General features: G+C 36.2%; 1 long non-coding RNA gene across 1 annotated transcript in view; it reads left to right on the top strand.

Annotated features, from left to right (window-relative positions):
• The window catches only part of LOC141541203 (uncharacterized), a 53,610-nt gene that overhangs the window by 13,895 nt on the left and 27,019 nt on the right, over window positions 1–12,696 (top strand). The window contains exon 2 of the long non-coding RNA XR_012481682.1: window positions 4,083–4,259. This is a non-coding gene — a long non-coding RNA (uncharacterized LOC141541203). The remainder of the gene's footprint in view (window positions 1–4,082; window positions 4,260–12,696) is intronic.

Raw genomic sequence — 12,696 nt, 5'->3', positions numbered from 1 at the left:
AGTATTTCCCACTGTGCTTTTTCTTTCTTGTTCCTGTATTTACTCACATGTGTATGCTTTCTTAATAAACAATTCTACCCAACCTACCATGCTTTTTATCCCTTCTGTTTCTTTTGGATCAGGAATGCTCATCCAGAGCTATATTCTAGGCATGGGTTTTATTCTATCAAGTATCAATGATGTATACCTGAGGTCAAATTTCTCTCTTTGTATTAAGACCACTAATTAATTCTCTGGAGAAGGAAATGGCAAACCACTCCAGTATGTTTGCCAAGAAAATCCTATAATAGGGTCATGAAGAATTGGACATGATTGAACAACAAAATTAATTGCTCTTTTTTCTTGCCTAAAGTTTTTACATTTGAGGATAGACATTTAATTCTATTTTTTCTTGTTTTTTGGAGTCATTGAATTCTGTTTATTCTGTTTTTCCCTCCAGAGAATCTGCTATTTGGATAACAAGCTTTGCTTTTTGTTCTAATTTACTTGTTCTCCCTCCAATTCTTTTCTCCAGTGCTCTTATTTCAATTTTTTTCCTTCCACTTGTGGCCAAGTGTGGCCAAGAACTCTTTTTCCCTGATACTTTGTACTTTTTTGTGAAGTTAATGTCTTCTGGGCTTATTTTTTGGCCCAGATAATTTCTTTGTTGTGTTCAATGTCTTCTACTTATTCACATTTCTAAATGTTATCAATTCTTGTTTTGGAAATTCGCTTCTGTGAGAGGCTTTAGATCAGAAAATTACTGGCTTCTTTACCCTTGTTTATGCTGATTTCACTGGCAGAATCCCTTTCCAAATCTCTGTAGTCTTCTTGTTTCCTTTTTGTGAAATCCTGTGCTTGATGAAGGTTCTCGGATTAGAATCAGAAAACCTGGTATTGGGTTGTTGCTATACTATTTTTACTTCCCTTTTGATTTTGGGCACTTCACTAGAAAGGTATAGTTTACTTTTCTATAAGGGTTATCAGGTTAAGTTTAACAATAGGCTTTTCTAGAGTGGTTAATCAAGTTAATGAATAGCTGCTTCAGTACTTCTGAGCAAGGGTGATCAAAATTACTACTCTTTTTCCCCCCAAACTTTTACTTGACAATCTCCAACCTTCTAGTTTTTGCCTTTAATCCCAAAATTCATTTTGTCTACCAGGACAAGAAGCTGCCTTCTTCTTAAAAGATCCAAGATTTTCTTTTTTTTTTTCATAAAGAAATTCAAATCTCTTTTTAGTTCTAAATATACAATCTTTTTCCTTTTCTTTTTCTCTCTCTGACCTCCTTTCATTCTCAAAATTCCGGAAAAGTGTCATTTCCCCTCAGCCTCTTTGTATTTTCTTTCTACCCCTTTTCAGATTCTCTCCTCTACTCCATTACTATTAAAATGTTGCTTCTATTCCTCTTAGTAACACTTCTTTATTTCTTTTAATCTGGATTTCAGAGAAACATTGAATTCCTCAAGGCCTGCTCTTCTAGAAGGTAGGCCAGACTACACTTGTAATATAGATAGCAATTACTTAACTAAGACAGAAATAAAAGCATTCTATAGCTAATTCATGCAAGCACTTTAAAATTCCATATGCTTGTCATACTGATTTAGATTCTTAGCCTTGTTTTTTGAACCACCTGTGAGTTTTCTTTCCTCCCTTTATAAGAATTCTTTCCCCACACTTATTGGAAACTACTATTCATTCAGCCACAACCAAATTTCTTCCTTTTGCTTCAAGAACTACTTTAAAGCCATATCCTATTTCCATTCCCTTTTCATATTAAACATTTTCCCTCCAATTTGTTTAATTTACCAAATGTTTACTTACGTTTTCCTACTCATCTTGTCTTGCCAACTCTCTTTTCCTTCTACTTGGGATCTTTTTAAAGGTCTTACTCTTTTGTCTCCCTTGAGTTAACTTAATCCAACTCCTTTTCACTGAAACTTCTTTTCCAGCACCTGAAAATAGAATCTGGAACTGGAGATTGTTTTCCTTCTCATATTCCTCTAATTCCTGAATTTCTCTTCTCAAAATTTATATTCAACCTATGGTTTATTCCACAAGGTCATTCTCCTCCTGTTATGTCACAGTCTCCTTTAATTGTCCCACCTCAATTATTCTGCCCCAATCCCCAGGCTGCAACACCATCCTTTCCTCTTAATCATTAGGATATTTGATAAGGATAAAGATCTTCTATTTTAGACATCATCACAATGTCCAGTGCTTCTCCTCATCCCAAATTATCAGTATGTCTGGTGCCCCCCACCCCCATTTTATCATTGTTTTTGTTAATCATCAAAACCTTATAAAGAATCCTTGAATCCCATATTGGATACTGGATACTTGGAGACAAAAGTCTGATCCAGTCAATTAATTAAACTCTCCAATAAATTAAATTATTATAACTCTCTAATCTCTATCTTGCTTCAATTTCTCTAGTATTACACTCCAAATCACCTTCACAATTTTTTCCTTCTAATTTAATTCAAGCATTCTCTTCTTTTCCTTATCCCACAGAATCCCTAAAAGAGGGCCACTTTTGGAATCAGGAAGAACTAGTTCAAATACTTCCTTTGACACAATCACTGGCTGTGTGAACTTGTGTCAGTCTCTGTGCCACAGGCAAATGTCTAAGATGTTAAGTTGCAAAACAGTTTCTTTCTGCATTGGTAGAGAGATTTTCCTTATTAAGATTACCTCTTACAAATGTAAATGCTAGTAACTTTCATAACATCATGTCAGGGACTGCGCTTCTGGGAAGGGATACAAGGGCAAAAGGGAAATAGTCCCAGAACTGGAAGGGCTTTTAGATCTCATCTAGTTTCTTTATTTTGTAGAAGAAGCTATCGCTGAGAATGTGATCATAGGATCAGAGATTTAGGGCTGGAAAGGAGCTTAGAGGCCATCTGGTCCAAGCCTCTCATTTTATAGAAGAGGAAATGAGACCCAGAAAGGTCAAATGCTTTCCTCTAAGTCAAACAGGTAGTCAAATGACTGAGGGAGGATTCTATTGGAATTTCTATAACTCTTAATATAGTGTTCCAGTCCTTTATCTACTATGGTACTCTACTATGCCCAAGGTTAAAAGGGAAATAAAATAGTAGAGCAATAATCCAGTCCTAGGTTTTCTAATTCCAATTCTAACATTCTTTCTAATTCTACCACATTTCCTTGTTTAACCTCCTTGGTCTAGCTGTAAATATATTTACATATTTCTTCCAGGAGATGGATTACTCCAGGTTAAAAGAAAGCAGCAAAAGCCAAACTCTTGTAGGTTATTTTATAAGACTAGGCTGACATATTCTTCTTAGAAAAAGACTGGGGATTTTAACCCAATACTCTCAGTCACCACTGATTCGGTTTTAAAAGCACATGTAGGGACTGGAGGTCCCTAAAGATTCTTTATTTTTCTTAAAATCTCTCACTTTTATGCAGCAACAGTTGGGGTTTGTGTATGGTATGGTATGGGGTTATGTACTTATATGTAATATAAGTAATGGGGCCCAAAACTGGGGGCGATAACTGCTTCTGAAATCATAGCCAACAAACTGCTACCTTACAAATGTGTGAGGAACAAATTTGTACAATTTTGCTACCTAGAGAGGGAACACTTCCACAGGGGAGTGGAGGAGAGGAGTGGGAATGCTGAAGGTAATAAAAGAATCAAATGAAGAGACAGTGCAGTAAGCAGGAAAGAGTCCAGACAGTACAATGCGAAAAGAGAATTAGGAAGATGATAGTTCTGTCTTAAAGACCTCATTGTTGAGCTAATACCCTTTGATGGATGTAGCTTCAAGTGCACGCAGGTTTAAAAGAATTTGGTCTTGATTGCCTGTGGATTGAGAGTCACTTTTTGGGATGCCAAATGTATTTTCTTTCCCCTGGGGAGCCTTGTGCAAAGCATCAAAGATCCTAAATTAAAGGAATTGCATTGGCTTGTGTGTGTTGATGAAATTACTTTTTAAAGCCAACAGAGAACTTCAGTTTTTCAGCAGAGGGATTAAAGCTAGAAAATCACTAAGCTGGGACATATGCATAGAATCCTTGTTTGAAATGAAAAGAATATACTATGGAAAGCGCTTTTTTTTTTTTTTTTTCCCCTTCAGGGACCTCTAGCATTAATTGTTCTCTATCATCAGCAAAAGGATTCTGATACCTTTGTTGTGACCATCCCAATACTAGATTCTATTTTCAAGGAAAGTAGAGAAATTTTGGCAGGAAATATACAAAAGTGAAGAAAGAACAATCAAGAAGAAAGTGTTTTAATAAAGTGGACCAAATAGGTATGTATTAACTGAAGATTTTTTCTTTTTTATATATATTTTTTATGAACAAAGGATTTCATTAAGGTTTCTTGAGTATGTAAAGGAATGAAAAAAGTATGTCTCATGAAGGAAAACTACAGAGGATTTCAGGTTCTCTTTGCATTTATCTTATGTATAACCTCAGTTGGGTCTACCTATCTCTTCTTTTCCTTTTCCAATAGATAAACTGAACACAGAAGTAGTGTGGTATGGTGGATAGAGAACCGGACTAAGAAAAACTGGGTTAAAAGAGTCTCTGGCAAGTAAAGGTTATGTGACTTTGGGTAAGTCACAAGTTAGTGCTCTGGGAAATTCTCAAAGATTATAAGGTTCAGTTATGCATTGGAAGAGAGAATTTCCTCCTTAGAAGTTCCCTATTTCAATTAAATCACAGAATGGATTAAAAAATGTTCACAAAAATCTCATTAGGGATGCAGAGAAACTAGGACTATCCTTAGGCAAAATTGTGAAACTGAGTATTTGTTTTTCTTTCCTAATCTTCTCTTCATAAGCATCTCTGGGCTTCTTAGACTTTTCTAGTACTACATTCTCTCCAAATGATATTCTAAAATTATACTTCTCTTCTCTGCCATATTTCATCAGAGTTCCTTTTCCTTTGTCGGCTTTTTCTGAGATAGTGCTGAGATATCAAGCAGGAGGAAAGTAGACTGCAAACTCCTTATGAAGCTGATTTCATTTTTGTCTCTACATCCTGACTGCTTCACACATAGTAGGATTTTTAAAAATTTAAATTGTGTAAAGCTCTGATAAATTTACTAGTCATTATGCTAAGAGCTGGGAATGCATATAAGAAAAAAGAGACAGATCCTGTCCTCAAGAGAAATTTTACTCTATAGTACCTGTTTCATGGAGCCAAAGCCAAGCAGAGCTGCTTGTGGAGAATGGAGTTACCAGTAAGTTAGCCCTCTACCAAGGAAGACTTTGAGAAGAGTTTAGTGCTTCTTGCCAGCCCTTCAAACAGAGGGGAGAAAAAACTGAGGGTGAGTAGATAAAGTGTGGAGTATCAAACCCAGAGTCATTCTTCATGGTAGTGACATTACAGGTGATCAACTTATACTGGGAGGTTCAGTAAGGATATATGGTTCCCTGTAGTTGAAGTCAAACAGAACTTCTGATGGAGAATGGAGTGAACAATTAATTCATACTAAGATCATTATATGTTTATAATAGTGAAGGTGTCATTTCTTCAAGTAATACTTAAATATTAAAAAGATAATTTCTAAAAGGAATACATTTGTTAATCTAAAAATAATTTTCTAATGGTAGAATTTTATGTCTTTATCAGCAGTGGAGGAATATGAGCAGGGATCATTTTTAGTAACTATCAAGTAATACTAGGTAGATATTATGTTGAATTGGTTGTAACATGTAAAACAAATGCTTATTTCTATAGGGGGTTAAACTATAATATTGTAACTTATATGTCCAATAATAAAAATAAAATATTTGTCAGATATAACCAAGATGATCTTTTGATTATTATTATTCATGATGGCTATAAAATATCATTAAAGATGTTTACAAAATTCATGGTAACAAAGACATCTAGAAAAATTAATGGCCTATGAAAAGAAATGATAGCTAAGAAATAAAAACAAATTATGGAGAAGCTGTAAGGTTGGCTGCCCTTCCTCTCCTATTTCCTGTAGTTATAAGGCTTTAATAATCAGAAGGAACATAGGGTTGAGAGAGCCAGCTAACAAGCTGAAGATTAATAATAGTAATAACTAGCATTTATGTTGTTATTATTTAGTTGTTTATTTGTTTCACTTGTGTCCAACTCTTTGTGGCCTCATTTGGGGTTTTCTTGGCAAAGATAATAGAATGATTTGTTGTTCCCTTCTGTAGCTCGTTTTACAGATGAGAAAACTGAGGTAAATGGAATTAAGTGACTTGTCCAGGGTCACAGAGATAATAAGTATCTGAGGCCATATTTGAGCTCAGGAAGATGTGCCTGACTCCAGGTTCAGCACTTTACACTGTGCCACCAATGAGCCAGTTTTGCAGGATTCTTTACATTGTCTCACTTGATCCTTGTATAAGATGGGGTACCCCATAAAACTTCAGCAAAAGCTGGAGGTTTCAAGGTGCTAAAAGTCAAAGACATGGAAATGTAAAGGATAAAAACTTCAAATGCAAAATAAACATTCCTTAAACCTTAAAGGGTCTACTTATGAAGAGGCCAGTGGGGTAATAAGCTTTCCTTTAAGACTTATTCATACCTTTGTTCTTAGTCACGCCCTTGTAAAAGATGCACAAGAGAGTATGGGAAGTGAGGCTGATTCAATCTGGATCAATCATCCTAAATTAAGGTGGATATCCTTTGCTGACTTAAATCTAGAAGGATAATCTAAACAGGATTGAATAGGACCTTTCCCACTTCCTGCCTAGCAGTGACAATCCTTAGAGGAAGTACAAAAAAGGCTCCAGTAATGTTTAACTATGAGCAATATAGCATAACACTTTAAGAACAGAAATTACACTGCCACATAGGAGAGTCAATGGTTGAAGTAGAAAAGAGTATATTGTTGTTGTTTAGTCATGTCCAACTCTTTGTGACCTCATTTGGGGTTTTCTTGGCAAATATAGTTTTTCCATTTTTTTTCCTCCAGCTCATTTTACAGATGAGGAAACTGAGGCAAACAAAATTAAGTGATTTACCTAGATTTATCTTCCTGACTTCAGGTCTATCACTTTATCCATTTCACCATCAAGTTGCCCCTGAAAAAAGAGTATAGCTGTTCATCAAAAAGTAAGCTCAGGAAGTTGCACCCTAAGAAAGTTTCAGTAGTTGAGCAACCTGTCTGATCCCATATGACAGCTACTGTCCAGATGCAGGAAAAACTGCCTATACAAGTCTAGCAGCATCTGAGGCCATGGAGAAGCCAGAGCAGAAGTTGAATGACCCGTTTGACCCAGCCCAGGAGTAGATTGGCCCATCTGGCTATAACATACTGTGACCTATGAAGAGCAAACCTGACTGAGCTGCCATCTGTTCAGCAGAGCTCATGCTCTACTGAGAAACTCCTTCAATACTGATACCATAACCATGGGGAACTTTGGGAAAAATCTTTGGAAAAAGAAAGGCCATTGGGCTTCTGTAATTGTGGAGTTGTGAGGTCCTTTGGCCACAAGTGTTTTTAGTTCTCCCATTGTGTTTTTAGTTCATACTAATCTTCTATCCACAGATTATATGTATATTTGTTCTAATGTCAAATGCACATTATTTTATAGAGGACTCACACAAGATAAACGCTCACTGGTGATTAGAAGTATGACAAGGCACTTTCAAGGTTTTTCTGAAGAATTTTAGTACTGAGGGTGAGACATAGGATATGCTGGTACAGAAACGTCCATCATGGTATGCCTGCATTAAGTCATTGTAATATATAAGCAAAGAAGAATAGTAGAAGCCCAAGAGAAATTAGGAGATGGAATCAGAGCCACCTTCACCCTAAATGTTGTACTGGATCACATGTGCCCAATTTGAGGCAGAATCTTCTGACAGTTGAACACACTGTGTAACCTAAACCTGACCTCAACATCATGATGTCATTGGTGTCTGAAAGTGAATAACTACATACCTGTCAGATTGGCTAAAATGACAGGAAAAGATAATGATGAAGGTTGGAGGGGCTGTGGGAAAACTGGGACACTGATACATTGTCAGTGCAGTTGTGAACAGATCCAGCCATTCTGGAGAGCAATTTGGAATTATGCCCAAAGGGCTTCTGGATTAAAATGGCTTTCCCTGCCTGTTCTTTCCTCTATGTATGTCGGATGTTGTTTCTTCTACTATCATATAAGTTCTTTGTTGGTAGAGACTCTCTTTGCTTTGATATTTGTTATTTCTGGCATTTTACAGTTAAGTATTAATAAATCTTTTTCATCTTGTTCACATATTCATTTATTAAATGCTTTGTCCTGGGTCTTAAAGTTAGAAGATATCTGAAATAGAATTCAAACCATGTCTTCCTAATTCTAAGTCCTAGTTTCTATCCATTATGCCATGATTACAAAGTTTCTTAGGTCACTGAACGTGTAGTTACTGGATTATTTGGACAAGTCAGAGAAAAAAATGTTGTGTAACCCAGAAAAGGGAAAATATAGGAGTCAGAGATCGACAACAAACCAAATATTAGGAATCCAGGGAGAATCTACAAATGATGGGGAACAAGTCAGACATCAAGTTTAGCCAGCAGAGAAAATATAATGGCAAAAAAGATTTGGGCTTAATTTGCTTGGGTTTCCACTAACTGGTGGAAGTTGTAGGGAGTTCTATGTTACAGAGAAAAATGTCCCAACAATTGGAGCAACCAAAAAATGCAAACGAGACTTATTTAGGAAGTTGGAGTGGAGTTCTTCCTGCAGACGTTAGTTATCATTTGTCAGGGATATTATAGTGGGGAGTCCTTTCACATGTGGTTTGGACAACATTCTTCTAACATATATACTTTTCAAATGAAGTTCTTTGATTCTGTGGTCAGAGATTTAGAAAGATTGGGTGTCAGAGGTCAGGGCCCCAAGGTTCCCAAATTTAGGTGATTATGGAGGAGTCAAATATGATAACTTTCTAAAGGGAGACAAAGGTATTCTACTCCAAGAATTTATCAGGCTCCCTAATATTATTAATTGGTTCTGTGAAAGGCTGACAATTTGGTGGGTGGTTATCAAGGGAGTAATCACTGATGCTCAAGCACAAAATGGGATCACTGTCTCTTTGGTTATGAGGTATTAATGACATTATTTTAAAAACATATTGGCCCAGATAACATTATATAGTACTGAATCTGTAATTAGAAAGCCAGGAGCTCAAATTTAGCTTCATTTAGTAGCTTTGTGAAACTGGGTAAGCTGTATTACCTCTTCCTGATTCAATTTCCCTTTCTATAAAAATTCTATATGAATAGCAGCCACCTGCTAGGCTCCTTTGAGGATCAAATAACATAATATTTGTAAAGTGTTTTACACACATTAAAGTACTATATAAATATTATTTGTTATTATTAATTATGATGATGACAATGATAATGCTAAAGAAAATAGTAGATAAAGATCTGGCCTTGGAATTAGTAAGATTTGGCTTCAAGTTCTGTCTTGAACTTGTACTGATTATGTTACCCTGAGAAAGTCATTTAATTTCTCAGTTAAATATCATATATTTAGTTGCATTTTACATATTTGTTTGCATTAACATTTTGCTGTATATATTTTTATAGATGCTTATCTCCCCCTTGGAATGTGAGTTCATTTTGGGTAAGGACTATTTCAATATTTATATTTGTATTCTAAGCATAGTTCTTGGCAGTTACTTAATAAATATTTGCTGATTGATCAGTTTTTCAGTTTTCTCAGCTGGGAGTTCTTTATACTAATGAAATTGCAGGTCCAGCCTCTATCCTACCCTCTAGGGTAGGCCCTAATAAAAACAATATTTATGTAGCTTCCTGGCCCTGCTAAAGTACTTTTGCCTATACTATCTCATTTTCTAATGTATATAATGTATAGCTTGGGCACACCTGGTCCCACAGCTGCCTAATCTGGGAAGTGGAAATGATTGAACTTGAGAAAAGTTCTAACTTAGCCATGACTACAGATGGATTCTGACAAGCAGGCTGGTGCAGGAAAGGCAGCTCTGACTATTCGGTCTCTGGCAGTCACCTTTTAGGTGCTTAGTTATAAAAAATAATAAGACCTTTGGTATTTCTTTTTCATACTTAATTTTAGGCAACAGATTGAGTTCTCTAGGGATGGTGTGAACTACCTTAGAACAGCAAATTCACTATTAGGGAAAATCATTCAGTATTAGTTGATCAGCATGTGCAGAGGTTTGTACAAGGTGCTGTGTGCTGGACTAAGTGAAAACTCAACAAAAAACATCTGCTTCCGGCAAAACAATATAACTCTATGTGTGTATCTTTCTGTATGTCTTAATATAGACTTGGGGAGGTTGGGAATATCCAAGTGTCAGTAGAAGGAGAAGTAATCTCTCTTATCTGTCTTGGGGAAAAGTCTAAGGGGTATCAAATTTAAGTTTGGGACCCTCCTCATAGCCCTGGGCAATGGTTCATACTTTTATGAAGAAAAATTACATGGCTGGGAAGTATGGCCTCCACCGGAAAAAATGCTCCACAAATTGGAATTGGACAGAGAAAAAAGGCACCAGATTAGCTTTGTCAAGTAGGGGGCACTCAAACAATGCAGGGGTGGGCTGAGAGGTGAAACACAGGCAGTTCATTGATGCCTTAGAGGTAAGCATATGCTTAAAGCTAGGTAGGCTTCTGTAGGGTTCTTATCTGGGTCAAGCAGAACCAGGCATTGTGGGTGGCAAGAAGAGGGAAGCTCTTAGTTGGGGTATGGATGATGTGATCTGTGATGTGGGGCAAGCACCAAAAGTTGGGATTTTGCCATGGGAAGAATTCTCAATGGCATTCTCTTTGGCAAAAGGTAGATTTATTTAGAGGAAGATGGGGTAGATAAAATGAAGGGATACAATAAATACCAGGAACAGTAAATGTGAAATAGAGTGGGAGAGCATATGAAAGACAAGGTCTTCAGTGGAATTCACAATTATTCAGTAAAAAGGGAATATCCCAGGAGGCTGGGATGTATCCTTAGCTGGCAAGCTAAACCTTGAAAGGGACCTAGCATTTTAAAAGAGTTAGTTATAAGGAGGAGAAGTGGGGTTGGGAAGCAGAGTGGAGTTAGGAGAGATACCATATGGCATGGGGGAGGAGAGGTAAGGAAAAAGGCACCGAGGAGGTAATAGAGTGCTGCTGCAGACTGATCTAAAGGAGGGAAGTAGCCATGGGATGGCCCACAAGTAGATTTTATAAGGAAAATTTAATCTTAGGGACACAACTTCAATTTCTTACAGAGGGTGGGTTTCAGGAGTTTGACAGAACTTGGATTTCATACTGGACCACCTTCCTAAAGGATGGAACCATGGAGCTAAACTGATTTCTATCAGAACTTTTTACCTGCTTGCCTCAGGGATCAATATTTTAGTTTCTCTTGGTCTATAACACCATTCAGGATCTCATCATGTCTAGGGCAAGACTCAGACCAGGGGAACAGATGGGAAAATTGACACTGCACTCTGGTGGGAAAAGGGATTTGCAGTTAATGCAAACCTTATTTTGAAAATGTAACTCAAGCTTGTTTTTTTCTTTTATTATTTGTATTATTTTTGTTTTTTTATGCTTTCTGGGGGCTTCTTTGAACAGTACATTGAGGAAGAAGTTGCTCTATTCCTTACTGTGTGTTTTTGTGTGTAACTTTTACCAGGATGAAGTAATAATCTTCAAACTTCATTTGGCAATTTGGTAGAAAAATCTTAAATAATTTTTTGGGAAAATAAATGAAGACTTAAAAATTTAAGATGATGAAGCAAATTTCTTTTTTATTTCTATGTGTGAAAACTTTTGTTTTTATCATCAAATTAATTATATTTGCCATATAAGTGAGAGGAAATGGGCCTTTGAAAAGTTCTATTACAAAAACTTTTGCAGAACACTAATCAATATTAACATTATCATACCAAGAGTATTTGGTTTTTGCTGCTTAGGGAGCTGATTTGGGGATAGAAGTAGGAGGACTACATTTTTATTTTAAAAATGATATATTATTTTGTTGGAAAATAATATAAATTGAAACTATAAGATAGCAGATATCATTAAGTGGTCAAATAAATATGAATGAGAATCAATAGTTACAATACTTCACTAGAACAAAGGTCATAGGTGGTAATAGAGAAAGATAAATGATGTTAAAGCGAATCAGCAGTAGAGGCAGAAGGGTGGAGCTGGCTTCTTAATGTAGGGATTTTCCTTTGTGATTATTATGGAAAGTCAGTTGGGAGCAATAGATTGAGTTCTGTGTTTGGAAATCCTGAAATTACTCTTAGACTTGCTGTTGACCTGCTTATGACCATAGGCAGGTCACTTTACTGGTTTACCTTCTTTTCTCCCCTTCACGTTATGGTGTAAAATCAAGATTCTATTTCTCTTTAGTGAATGAATGTGGGGAGTTTCTGAGGGTGAGTCTGGTACCCCCCTTGTGCTGTCACCAGATTATTAGTAATATGCTCAAATCTTGTATATTTCTTCCTTTAGAAAAAAGATTCATCATTTTTAATTAAGATATATCATACTGCCCTGAAGTTAGGAGGACCTGAATTCAAATCTGATCTCAGACACTTAACACTTACTAGCTGTGTGACCCTGGGCAAGTCACTTAACCCCAATTGCCTCAGCAAAAAAAAAAAAAAAAAAAAAAAAAAAGGATATATAATACTGGATTCTGATTCATTGCATTAGTCAATTGCATAAAGATGTTGACTGAAAATAGTTTTAAAATAGTTTTTATTTAATAGTTTTAGTTTAGCCAGGACAGA

Source organism: Sminthopsis crassicaudata, chromosome 4 (genome assembly GCF_048593235.1).
Source record: "Sminthopsis crassicaudata isolate SCR6 chromosome 4, ASM4859323v1, whole genome shotgun sequence".
Taxonomy (NCBI): Eukaryota; Metazoa; Chordata; class Mammalia; order Dasyuromorphia; family Dasyuridae; genus Sminthopsis; species Sminthopsis crassicaudata.
Note: the sequence above shows the minus strand (reverse complement) of the source record. Positions and strands in the feature narration are given on the sequence as shown.